The sequence below is a fragment of the Desmodus rotundus genome, chromosome 12 (assembly GCF_022682495.2).
Source record: "Desmodus rotundus isolate HL8 chromosome 12, HLdesRot8A.1, whole genome shotgun sequence".
Taxonomy (NCBI): domain Eukaryota; kingdom Metazoa; phylum Chordata; class Mammalia; order Chiroptera; family Phyllostomidae; genus Desmodus; species Desmodus rotundus.
Window position 1 is genome coordinate 47,371,481 of NC_071398.1, and position 11,052 is coordinate 47,382,532.

Sequence of the window (11,052 nt, forward strand, 5' to 3'; positions counted from 1 at the left end):
AGGTGGGAATGCCTGTGATGTGTACAGCAAGCAGGTGACAGCATAGCAGAGTGAGAGATGGGAACGCGGAAAGACAGGTCTGGAAGGGATCTTGGGTCAGACCATGAAGAAACGTGGAGGCTATTGTGAGAACGTGACTTTCACTCAGGGTGTTTTACTCAGGGTTCTCCAGAGAAACAGAACCAATAGGATGTGTGTACATCTACAAAGAGACTTCTTTTCAGACATCATTTTATGTGGTTATGGAAGATGACGAATCCCAAATCTGCAGTCAGCAAGCTGGAGACCCAGGGGAGCTGGTGGTGTCTTTCCAGACTGTAGCCCAGCAGCCTGAGAGCTAGGAAGAGGTAACATTTCAGTCAAAGTGAAGACTGAAATGACAAAGGCTGGTGTTGCTACTGAAAGCAGCTCCCCTTACTCACAGGAAGGTCAACCTTTCCTTCTCTTCCACCTTTCAACTGATTAGGTGAGGCCCACCCACATTAGGTAGCACTGTCTGCTTTATTCACTCTCTCAATTGAAAAATTATCTTCCTGCACACCCACACACTCTTACCTGGTCACTAGCAGTCAGGACAGAGAATCGAGGTTAGAGGGTTAAGACCCTGCCCAGGGATTACTTCATACTCTACTGCCAGCTCTGATTAACCTATTAAGAGTTGGAACAGATGAGATCAGTGAGCAAGAATGAACTGGCATCCAGAAGCCACACGTATAGACATGAAGACCCAGATTGAGCTGAGAAGGAAGTTTCCCTACAACATCTCTAAGGAAGGAAGTGGCCATGAACAGACAACCTCAGAGCCCAGTATGCAGTGAGAGCCAGTCTGAGAAACAAACCCACAGAGGGCAGCAGAGCTACAGGGTTAACACAGAAAAAGCATTTCTGTGACATTGACCCAGCTCTGCAACCCTCTGTGCCTGAAGCCAGTGCACTTCAGAACTTTTCAAAACCAGTGAGTCCACACTTGGCTTTTGTTGTGTTTTGTTTTCTCCAATTCCAGCTGCAAAGACCTTGGGCTAACACAACCTCTCCCCTAACCACCATGCCCTCACCCCCTGCTCTGCCTCAGCCCCTGAAGCAGCCAACACCCTTCCTGTGAGAAACTTGACTTCAGTCCACAGTTCACAACTTCTCCACGGACTCCTGTCCTCTTTGTTCTCACGCAGGCTCCCCACCGCCCACTCTCCTCTGCCTACACTCATGCCGCACGCCCGCACCATTTGTCGGGACACATGCCCATCGCTTTCCGTACACTCGTCTACTTCACTCATTTACTCTAAATGCCTTATTTACAGAAGGACTTGATTGGTGGGGCTGTGAGCACACCCAACCCAACCCATCAGCTGTAGGGTATCCTTCTCTAACTGGTCTTTGAAACTAAACTCACCTGACAAAGAAGGGAAAAAGCCAAAGAGCAACAGTGCCCCCTGCTGGATTTTGTAAACAGCTTTTTTTTAAACATGTTCTCCAATTGAGGATAACACATGTTCCCAAAGTGCAGACATGCAAGGCCCAGCATCCAACAAAAATGTACAGAAGAAAGAAAAATAAATAACAGTGACCTTGCAGGAGACATCTGATTTCATCTCTGACATGGAAATTGCTTGGAGTATCATTCTCTTTCATAGGACAAGAAAAAGAAGATCAACTGGGAATCAATCACTTTTCTTTGACCCATTAGAGAACAAAGATCACAGAGTCTAGAGAGGCTGGCAAATGCAGGAAGTCACAATGGGGATCTGGTTACCTAGCCCAGAAACTGCTGGAGCCATAAATTGGTGAGGGCACTTTAATAATAATGCTGACTATTAGGAGAGCTTGATGGTGGTTTACCCTGACCCACCTGGCTTTAATAATGGAACATGTTCAGCTGGATAGGACCCCCAGGTCCTAATGCCTGAAACCTGTAAAGGTGACCTCATATAGCAAAGGACATTATGCAGAAGCAATTAAGCAACATTTTCCAGTTTTAAGTGTAGAAGTCTTAAAAGGATTTTGTTGGTTTTACTTTTAGTAATATTGTGGTAGGGTATTTTTAAAATGATATTGTATTTTGAATTTAATTTTCTGATGTTGCTAATATAGATACAGAAATTTGTCCTGGCTAGTGTGGCTCAGTGGATTGAGTGTCAGCCTGTGAACCAAGGGGTCTCCGGTTCAATTCCCAGTCAGGGCACATGTCTGGGTTGTGGGCCAGGTTCCCAGTGTGGGGTGTGCGAGAGGCAACCACACATTCATGTTTTTCTCCCTTTCTTGCTCCCTTCCTTCCCCTCTCTCTAAAAAATAAATTTAAAAAACTTAAAAAAGAAAATGTCCACATCTTTCCCCAGAGCCACCTTGTAAAGTTCATGAAATAAGTTATCTCTGTTGGGGTGCTTGTTTTGTGTCACTGGTGCAGTCATCTGGGCTCAATTCTACTTGTGGCTACTCCCACAGACATTTCCACCAGTGAAGTTCATGTTGTGGCTGAACCAACAATGGTGAATATTCTGATTGAGACACATAACCAACAACCATCAGGGAATTTTCCAAAAAAATGGTTTAACTTTCATTGTTCCTCCTTATTTGCAGTTTCACTTTCCACAATTTCAGTTAACCATGGTCAACCACAGTTCAAAAAAACTCAACGGAAAATTCAAGACATAAGCAAAGCATACGTTTTAAATTTTGCACTGTTCTCAGTAGTATGATGAACTTCGTGCTGTCTCTGTCTATCCTGTTCTGAGGTGAACAATGCATTGTCGAGTCTCCACACTGTACACACTACCCACTTGGTAGTCACTTAGTAGCCATCTAGGCATCAGATCGACTGTCATGGTGTCACAGTACTTGTGTTCAAGTCACCCTTATAGTAGCCTCATGCTACGTCACAATGCCTGTGTCATTCACGTCCCTACATCTCCTCACGGGGGCATCGTGACACCTCACAACAGCACAAGAAGAGGGGTGAGTACAGTACAAAAAGATATTTTGAGAGGAGAGACCAAATTCACATCACCTTCATCCAGTATATTAATATAATTCTTGTGTTTTATTATTGTTGTTTTTAATCTCTTGTAGTGCCTAATTTATAAACTAAACTTTATCATGGGTGGGTATAGGAAAAATCATTATGTATGTGGGATTGGGTACTATCTGCAGTTTCAAGCATCACCTGGGGGATATTAGAACATCTCAGTGATAAAGGAGGCTACCATTCTCACCATCAAAAGAGCATATTGTGAGGCACCTAAGCTATGGCACTGCTAGTGAAATTCTGGCTGTTTAATTTTAGAGTGTTCTTTAAAAAAAATTAGATCAATTACATAGAGGACAGATTATATGAGCTCCTTCTTCAGTCCACACTTTTAACCTAAATCTGTGCAAGAACTCAGGTTTGAAGGACAGGTGGGGTGCGCCAGATGAAAGCGAGGGAGCGTGGCTTCCAGGAGGGGGATCTCAAATTGCTAAGACGTTTGTAGGAACCACCATAAAAGGTATAAGGAACAAAGGGCACGGGGAGAAGCTGAGTGAGGAGGTGAATGTCAGGGGAAGGGGCCTGGGATTTTTCGTCTAAGGTCAGGGAGTCAGGAAGGTGTTTGTGTAGGACAAAAGCGAGGTCAGTTCTCTGGTGTGGCAGGTTTTACCTCAGAGGACTATCCCCGCCAGGAATCGGGTGGCCTGTGGGCGGCGCTGTAACACCATACATGGTGTTGGCAGCCCTACAGGAAACACTCTAGAGTCACAGCAGAGCTCTATGGTCCCAACAGCCCCTCCCCCAGAATTCCGCTTCCGCTCTGTGAAAAGGGCTTCCTGCCGGGTTCTTCTTTGCCCAGGTTGTACCCGCGGGTGGCTGTGTCTGCACCAGCTGCAACGCAGCGCTTTTTTTGTCCCTGAAAAAATCCTTTTTGGTGATAAAATACCTGATCAGCTCCTGTTTACAGTTGACAGGCTGTTGGAAAGACCCTTATGGGGCCGTAACTGAGATGGGGGAGGGACTGGTGTTCAGAAGGTGCTGGGGAGTGGACAGGAATAAGTAAGACAGATGACGCCAGAGAGAGGATCAGGTACCACATCACAACCCAACGCCAGGCTGACGGGCATGTCTTTCCCTGAGGTGCTTTCACGACTTCAGGGAAGGAAAATTACAGCAACAAGTTGCTGCCCTGTTTTCTATGGCTGGTCACCCCTGGCTTTAGGAGACTTGCCACCAGGACTTTTCTGTTTAAAAGAGACAGGCAAGCTCTGGACATCTGTTGACTGTTGATTTCTTTAATGCTCACAGCCACCTTTGAGTAGGATGTGTGATCTCTGCTGTACAGAAGGGAAACTGAGGACAGAGAAATGAAGTGAATCGCTTGAAGACAATGCCTTAGGAAGTGCTGAAGCCTGCCCTTGAGTCCAAGTCTCTCCAATGCCATCACCTTTCTTCTTTCTGCTCTTCCTGTGCATGCTGTTACAGTGATTAATGTTAACATTACACAAGGTCTCCTTACGTTTCATCAATTAGTCCCCGACTCCTTTTCCCCAGAGAAGCTGTGGGGCCTCTGGCCAGGACGAAGCTCTGAGCGAGTCCTCATTGGCTTGTCTTCTTGATCTCTGAGTACTCGCAGGTGGTGGTGACCTTCTTGTCCTGAGGCTCCCGCAGCTTCCTCTCATGAAGTCTGAGGTTGGCGCACTGGCTGGAGAGATATCCCCAGTGGGTGACACTAGGCCTGGAGGCCCATGTGGCCCAAGGTTTAGCTGGGAACCCTGAGTGAAGGGGACAGAAGAGAGTCAGAGAAGAATAATACAGACATGGTCTCAGAGGGTAGTTGGGCTGATGGAACAGGTCTTCATTCATCCTCTTATTCTACACATACTTCTCATGCACTCAACTATTTGGTCATTCATGTAAAAACTTGTAATACTACAATTGATTAAACACCATATTGAGAGCTTACTAATCACATTTCGTCCTCATGGAAACCAAGTGTAAATGATACTTTTATTATTTCCATTTATAGATAGGGAAACAGAGATAAGGAGAGGTGAATTAACATGCCCAGAACGGGTAGAAAGTAATAGTTTTGGAGAGAGTTCTGGCAGGCTGTACTGGGCATAGGGGTGTGGTGGGCTCAGGGGTCAGCAGGCTTGGGACAGTAGGCTGACCCTGTGCTCTGGGATATGAAGGGGATGTCAACTCCCAGCTGTCTGTCCAGCTGACTACAGAGGAGCTAGTTTGGGGAAATGCAGGGAAGCTCAGTTTGCACTTGTCGAATGGACATTTCCAGACCTCCCCCCTACACACTATGAGAAGACACCCACATCACTCACCCAGGTGACTATACCCACGACAGTGTCTTCATCATTCGTGACCTTCAGTCTTCCCTCAGCTTGCTTGTTGTGGTATTTCACCCTAAGGGAAGAAGTCGGGAGCCACAATGACTCTGGCTCAAGTGGGCAGGATGCCCCTACTCCCTCATAAGAAACTGAAGCAGCCAGATCCCAGAATCAGAGCTGGAGACATTCCAGATATGAAAGTGAGTGCTCTGTCCCCTGGGTGACCAGGTATTCGGCCAAGACTAAACTTACATCACGATAAGCCCCTACACAGGGAGAAACGTCTACACAAGCAATCATAACGGTGTTATTTCTGAGAGCCCAAAAGTAGAAACAACCCAACTGTGCTTCAGTGAATGAGGAGACAAATAAAAAGGTCACCGTCCATACCATGGAATGTTATTTGGAAATAAAAAGGGATAAAACAATAACACATGAACCTTGAAAATATGCTGTGTGAAAAAAGTTACAAAGGACCATGTATTCTAGGATTCCATTTATATGAAATGTGGAGATTGAGCACATCTCGAGAAACAGAAACAAGACATGGATTAGTGGTTGCCTGGCGCTGAAGGGAGAATGGTAGCAAAATGACAAAGGGATGTTTGATTTGGTTTTGTTTACTTCATTTTGTCTTAATGAAAAAGTTTTAAAATTGATTGTGGTGATTGGTGCACAACTCTGTGACTGAACTAAAAGCCATTGAGTTGTACCTTTAAATATGTGGGAATTTTATCTCAATAAAGCTGCTACCCTACTTCCCCCAAAAGATCTCTATGTACTCAGCTGGGGGTGGGGGGCTCTGCCATCAGGGTCCCACCAGCTGATGAGAATAAGTCTACCAAGACGTGATCTGCTTGGGGAGGAAAGGTGGCCGATCTCTCAAACGAGAAGGGCCTGGAGTCTGTTCCTCAATGGGCTTTTATTGGGTTCAATTTGCACAGGAATACAGGTAGAGCTCATCAATCATTGTCAGGCAGTAAGGATCAAACAATAGATAACATACAAAGAACTAGGAAGGCTTATTCTGAGTCAGGGTCAGTTAGCTAAAGGGATTTAAAACTTTGGGAAACAAACTAATTGCATGTTTGGACCCTTACCAGAAAATTGAGGACATTCTTAGCAAAGTAGGTTTCACAGGATTTTATGCATTCTTTCTTAGGCCTGATCACCCTGGGGAACCTCCCATTCCTGCCCAGGGCTGCACCACCCGCTGGCATTGTTTCAGGCTTAAGTCAGGCAGTGGAAGTAAGGCAGCCAAGAAATTAGGAGACAGAATGAGGACTCGGGCTATGTCAAAGCCGAGGGGCAAGGGTCCATCACCCCCTTTTTCTATAGCTCCCCAAGTCCTTCCCTGAGGGTCCCTTTATGACCGTTCTTGTCTTAGGTTGTCCCTCTTTTGAGGACTCTTACCCGTCATTGGCTAACCAGTCATCCGCCTGGGGCCAAGCTGGGTGAAGTGAAAGGGGAAGATAAGCTTTGTCTCCTTAGTGGTTTGTAATCCCAAGGTCTCTTTACTCAGCCTTAGCCATGGGGGGTTACAGCTTCTGAAACCAGGCAGGGTGGTTCCCAGCACTCACCTCCACCTTTCTTTATGGGATTCAGGGGCCTGTCTCTGTACTCCCCATGACTCAGCTCCCTGTATCTACCCAGGACATGGGCTTACATGCAAAAGAAGATGAGACACAAACATAGGGGCAGGAGGAATGGGTCCAGCACCTCCAAGAGAAGCAGGAAACTCTCTGGAAGCAGATACTGACTTCCCTGCAGAGAAGATGGGCATAAGCCCACCCACTGGCAGGACTCAGTGTCTGGTCTTCCCACCTCTTTGCAGAACTGGCTGTAGGTTCTGTTCAGGCACAAAATGGAGGGTCCCGTCCTAGCAATCACCCCCTTCCCTGCCACAGCCCCTCTCCGCAGCTCCATCTTCTCTTTAATCCATTCCTTTCTCCCTCAGCCTCTCCCCCAGCAGGCCCCTGGCCTGGCAGCAGTAGGACACTGGCGCTCTGGGCCCCGTGGACATTCTCCACCTCGCAACTGAGTCTGAGGCCAATGCTGAGCCCCACCCGGAGGCTCAGGGGGCTGTTGGCCCAGGGCCCCGCGGAGCTAGACGTGACCGAATGAGAGGCGTTGCTGGGGTTCCCCTCCAGCAGCCCCTCCCCCAGCCACCAGCACACCAAGGGGGAGGGCTGGGCTCGGGAGGAGCAGCTGCAGCAGAGACCCTTGTCCTTCCAGGAGCAGGAGGGTCCCTGCAGCCGTGAGGATCTATAGGGAGTAAGGAGATAGGTCAGTGGTGCATCTGCACTCCAAGGACACAGGTGCCCTGTCCCAGGTGTCCCCACACTCACAGATCATGGAGAGGCTGAGAGAGATATTTTGGGAGCCCAGCCACTGCCAAGTTTGGCAGGTGAACTGTCCTTCATCCCCAGTCCCCACTCGAGGCAGCTCCAGGATCACGGTGCTGGAGATAGGGGCTGCGTTCAGGGCTGGGGACCCCTGGAACCAGCTCAGCTGTGCAGGGGGGTTGTTGTGAGCCACACAGAGCCTCTCCCTTCAGGATGAGAAAAGATGAGGCCTTTTGCAGAATTTTGAGGGCTTCGGGGAAAGAAGTGGGGGGAGGTAGGTAAGAAGAGAGAGAGAGAACATGCAGGTGAATACACCAACCCACAAGAGGTGAGGGAGAGAGGGTAGTGATTTACCTCCTTGCCTCTCCCATATCTAATCCCATTCACACTCTGATTCCCCCTTGGCTCCATGGCAGCCCCAGCAACAAGTCCCAGCCCCAGGGGTAGTTCTTTCCTACCTGTGACATTTCTGAAGGACATGCCTATGGTGAGGTTCTGTGGGGCATCTGGGACAGAAAGATATGGCCCACATCAGAGGGGAGGAGCTGATGGCAGTCACCCCAACCCAAGGAGAGGTGGTGGGGATTAGGAATGTGGGATAGCTGTGTTGTGGCCCCCTCCCCACCTGCACTCAGAACCATTCACAAGTGTGCTCAGGATAGCTCAGCCTCCTGCACACACATGCTCATGCATGTGCACACACCAGTCCCACTGCCCTCAGGAAACCAGCCATCCCTCCCACACTCACAGAAGACATTGAGCCAGATGGTTCTCTCTGTAGTCTGCCTTGATTCCTGGCATTTCACCTGACAGGTGAGGTTGGTGCCATGGTCCTGGGGCCTTGGGGTGAAGGTGAGCACTGTGGAACAGAGGTTCTGGGGATTCAGAGAGTCTATAGCAGCTCCCACCAAGGAGAGGTCTTCCGCCTTGGCAGGACCCTGACAGGCTTCAGCTCAGCTGTGTGGGGTGGCCAGACTCCAGAGGCTCCACAATGAGAATGTCTGGTTTGTCTGTCAGAGCAGAGGAGGACACAGGGAGGTGCTTGAGTCCAGGGGATTAGGGACCCAGAGTACGAACCTGAGAGGGACTCCTGACTCAGGGCCTGAACTCACTTCAGGACCTGTGTCTCTTCTGATAATACTGGGCCAAGGACAGGATCAGTGAGTGTCCTAGGGTCCTGTTTTCTTCTAAGACCAGGTCCAATATTTTAACCTCTACTCCTAGGCCCCTGCCATACCTGTCACCTGCAAGTTCAGCTTCTTATCTTGGTAAGTATATTGTACATTTCTCCCTCTCACCACTTGGAAGAAGTAGATTCCTGCATCACTCTTCCTAGCATCTCTGATGCTCAGGGAACAGATGTTGGTCATACAGTCCCCAAGGAGGAATTGGCCCTGGGTCTCCCTCTTTGCTGCTTTGTTTAGGTTGGCTGTGGCCACAGGATCAGCGTAGCCTGTGTTATTCCCAAGCTGGTACCAGGAGGAGTAGAGTTTGATAGAGGAATACCACAAACTCCACAGGTAGGAGAAGGAGCAGGGCACGTGGATGCACAGGCCCTCCTGCACCCTCACTGATTGCTGCACTCCAAGCTCTTAGCCTGGCTGCTCCTGCAGGGACTCTGGGGGCACACAGAGGCTCAGCTGCAGCCTCTGCCCCCCACCTACCCATCTCCCCTCCCTTCTGCCCATTCACCACCCCACAGCAGGGGCAGCAGCAGCAGCAGTAGGGGTACCATGTCTGCATCTGACAGTGCAGAGCAGGTCTAGGTCCCTGTGTCAATGAAGGAAACACCCAGCTGTGGGGTGGAGCTGAGGACACCCCTACAGGAAGCCACGGCCGACAGACTGGCCGGTCCTGGAAGGGGAACTTGGGCTCCATAGACCATGAGGACTGCAGTGGAAGCTGAAAAATCATCCTGTCTCACCTCCCCACACCCAACCCTGCAGACAGAGAAACGGATGCCCCCAGAGATTCAGACCCTTGTTCCGATGTGAATCTAAAGTGATCACCTTGCAGATGTCATTTAAGTCAAGATAGAGGTCACCCATGATGCCGATACAGTCAGAGCTGGTCCTGGTGAATTGGGGGAACCCACCCTCCAGCTGAAATCACTGAACGCTCTGGAAAAAGATAATTCTAAATTTCCTTTAGACCACACAAGTGCTGGTGAGAAAGGAAGGAATTTAGATCTAACTCCAGTGGAAGGTGGAACCCAGGGGAAAGCTGAGCAATAAAGCCCTTTGCTCTGAGGGGATTTGGGGAGACATGGGATGCACACCTGTTCCTCTTCCAGAGTCTTGGGACAGCAACTGTGCATAGGTGCCCTCAAAACAGAGCCTGTAAAGGGAGATCTCACCCCATTGCAAGGGGACCTGGAGCACTGGCCCTCAGCACAGTAGTAAATTTGCCACCTTAATCCTCAGGAAGCTCGATCCTCAGGGTCCCTCGTGTGCTCAGTCCCTTCTCAAAGCCCCAGCAAGGGCTCCAGGGATGTGTGGAAATAACCTGCAATCTCACTGCTCTTTTATGAATGAAAAAAACTTGATAAATGTTTTCCCAAATATGTCAAAAAATGTGAAACCTGTAAGAATTTCCTGTAACAAGTTAGGGATTGAAAAAATGTATCTTAAATTATTTTTTTATTATTTTAAACTATTTTTTAAAAAAGCAAATGTTAATCACTTGTGCTGGAGGAAATACTAAATTATATCTATTCTCTTTAACACAAATATATTATTACAACAGTATTTATTAATTGTGTATTACTGTAACAATATTTATTAATCTAATATTAATATTTATTACTACATAACAAAATTATTCTCTTATAAAGATGGAATCAAACAGTGTCAGAAAAAAGATGGAGAACATGTGTAATGCAGGTGTGCCAGACAGGAATCCATATTACTACTAAAATAATATGTAATTTTCTAAGAATATTTTATAGTTATATTGCACAATGCCAATAAATGCCTCTCAAAATACAAATGTCATATCATACCTATCATCTATCTATCCATCTATCTATCGTCTATCTATATTTTTATGTCTAAAGCAGTATCCTTGGGAAGTTAGTAAAAGTTACAAGATTTTCATTTGGGAATGTTGAAAATGAAGAAATGGATGTAAATGTCTTCTTCAAGAAGCCATACATATAGGGACTTCAGATCTAAAGTCTGTAATTTTTTAAATTGTCTTATATTTTAGTTTTCAGCATTTTAGCTTTTCTCACTTGATGTGATGTGTTTTCTCAGGAAAATGCATGGGTGCCACATGTTGCTTTTATTTTTTGAAGCAGTGATCTCAACAGTAGTATAAATATCAGGCTCCACAAAACTGGGTCTGCCCCTGCCACAGGGAACAACATGTGAACCAGAGGTAACCAGCTCTATCCCCCACCCAC

The 11,052-nt window shown here is 47.4% G+C and overlaps 1 pseudogene; it reads right to left on the reverse strand.

The window, feature by feature from the left end:
• Positions 1-4,558: 4,558 nt before the first annotated feature.
• Positions 4,559-9,384, reverse strand: LOC123480357 (sialic acid-binding Ig-like lectin 5; annotated as a pseudogene).
• Positions 9,385-11,052: the final 1,668 nt, after the last annotated feature.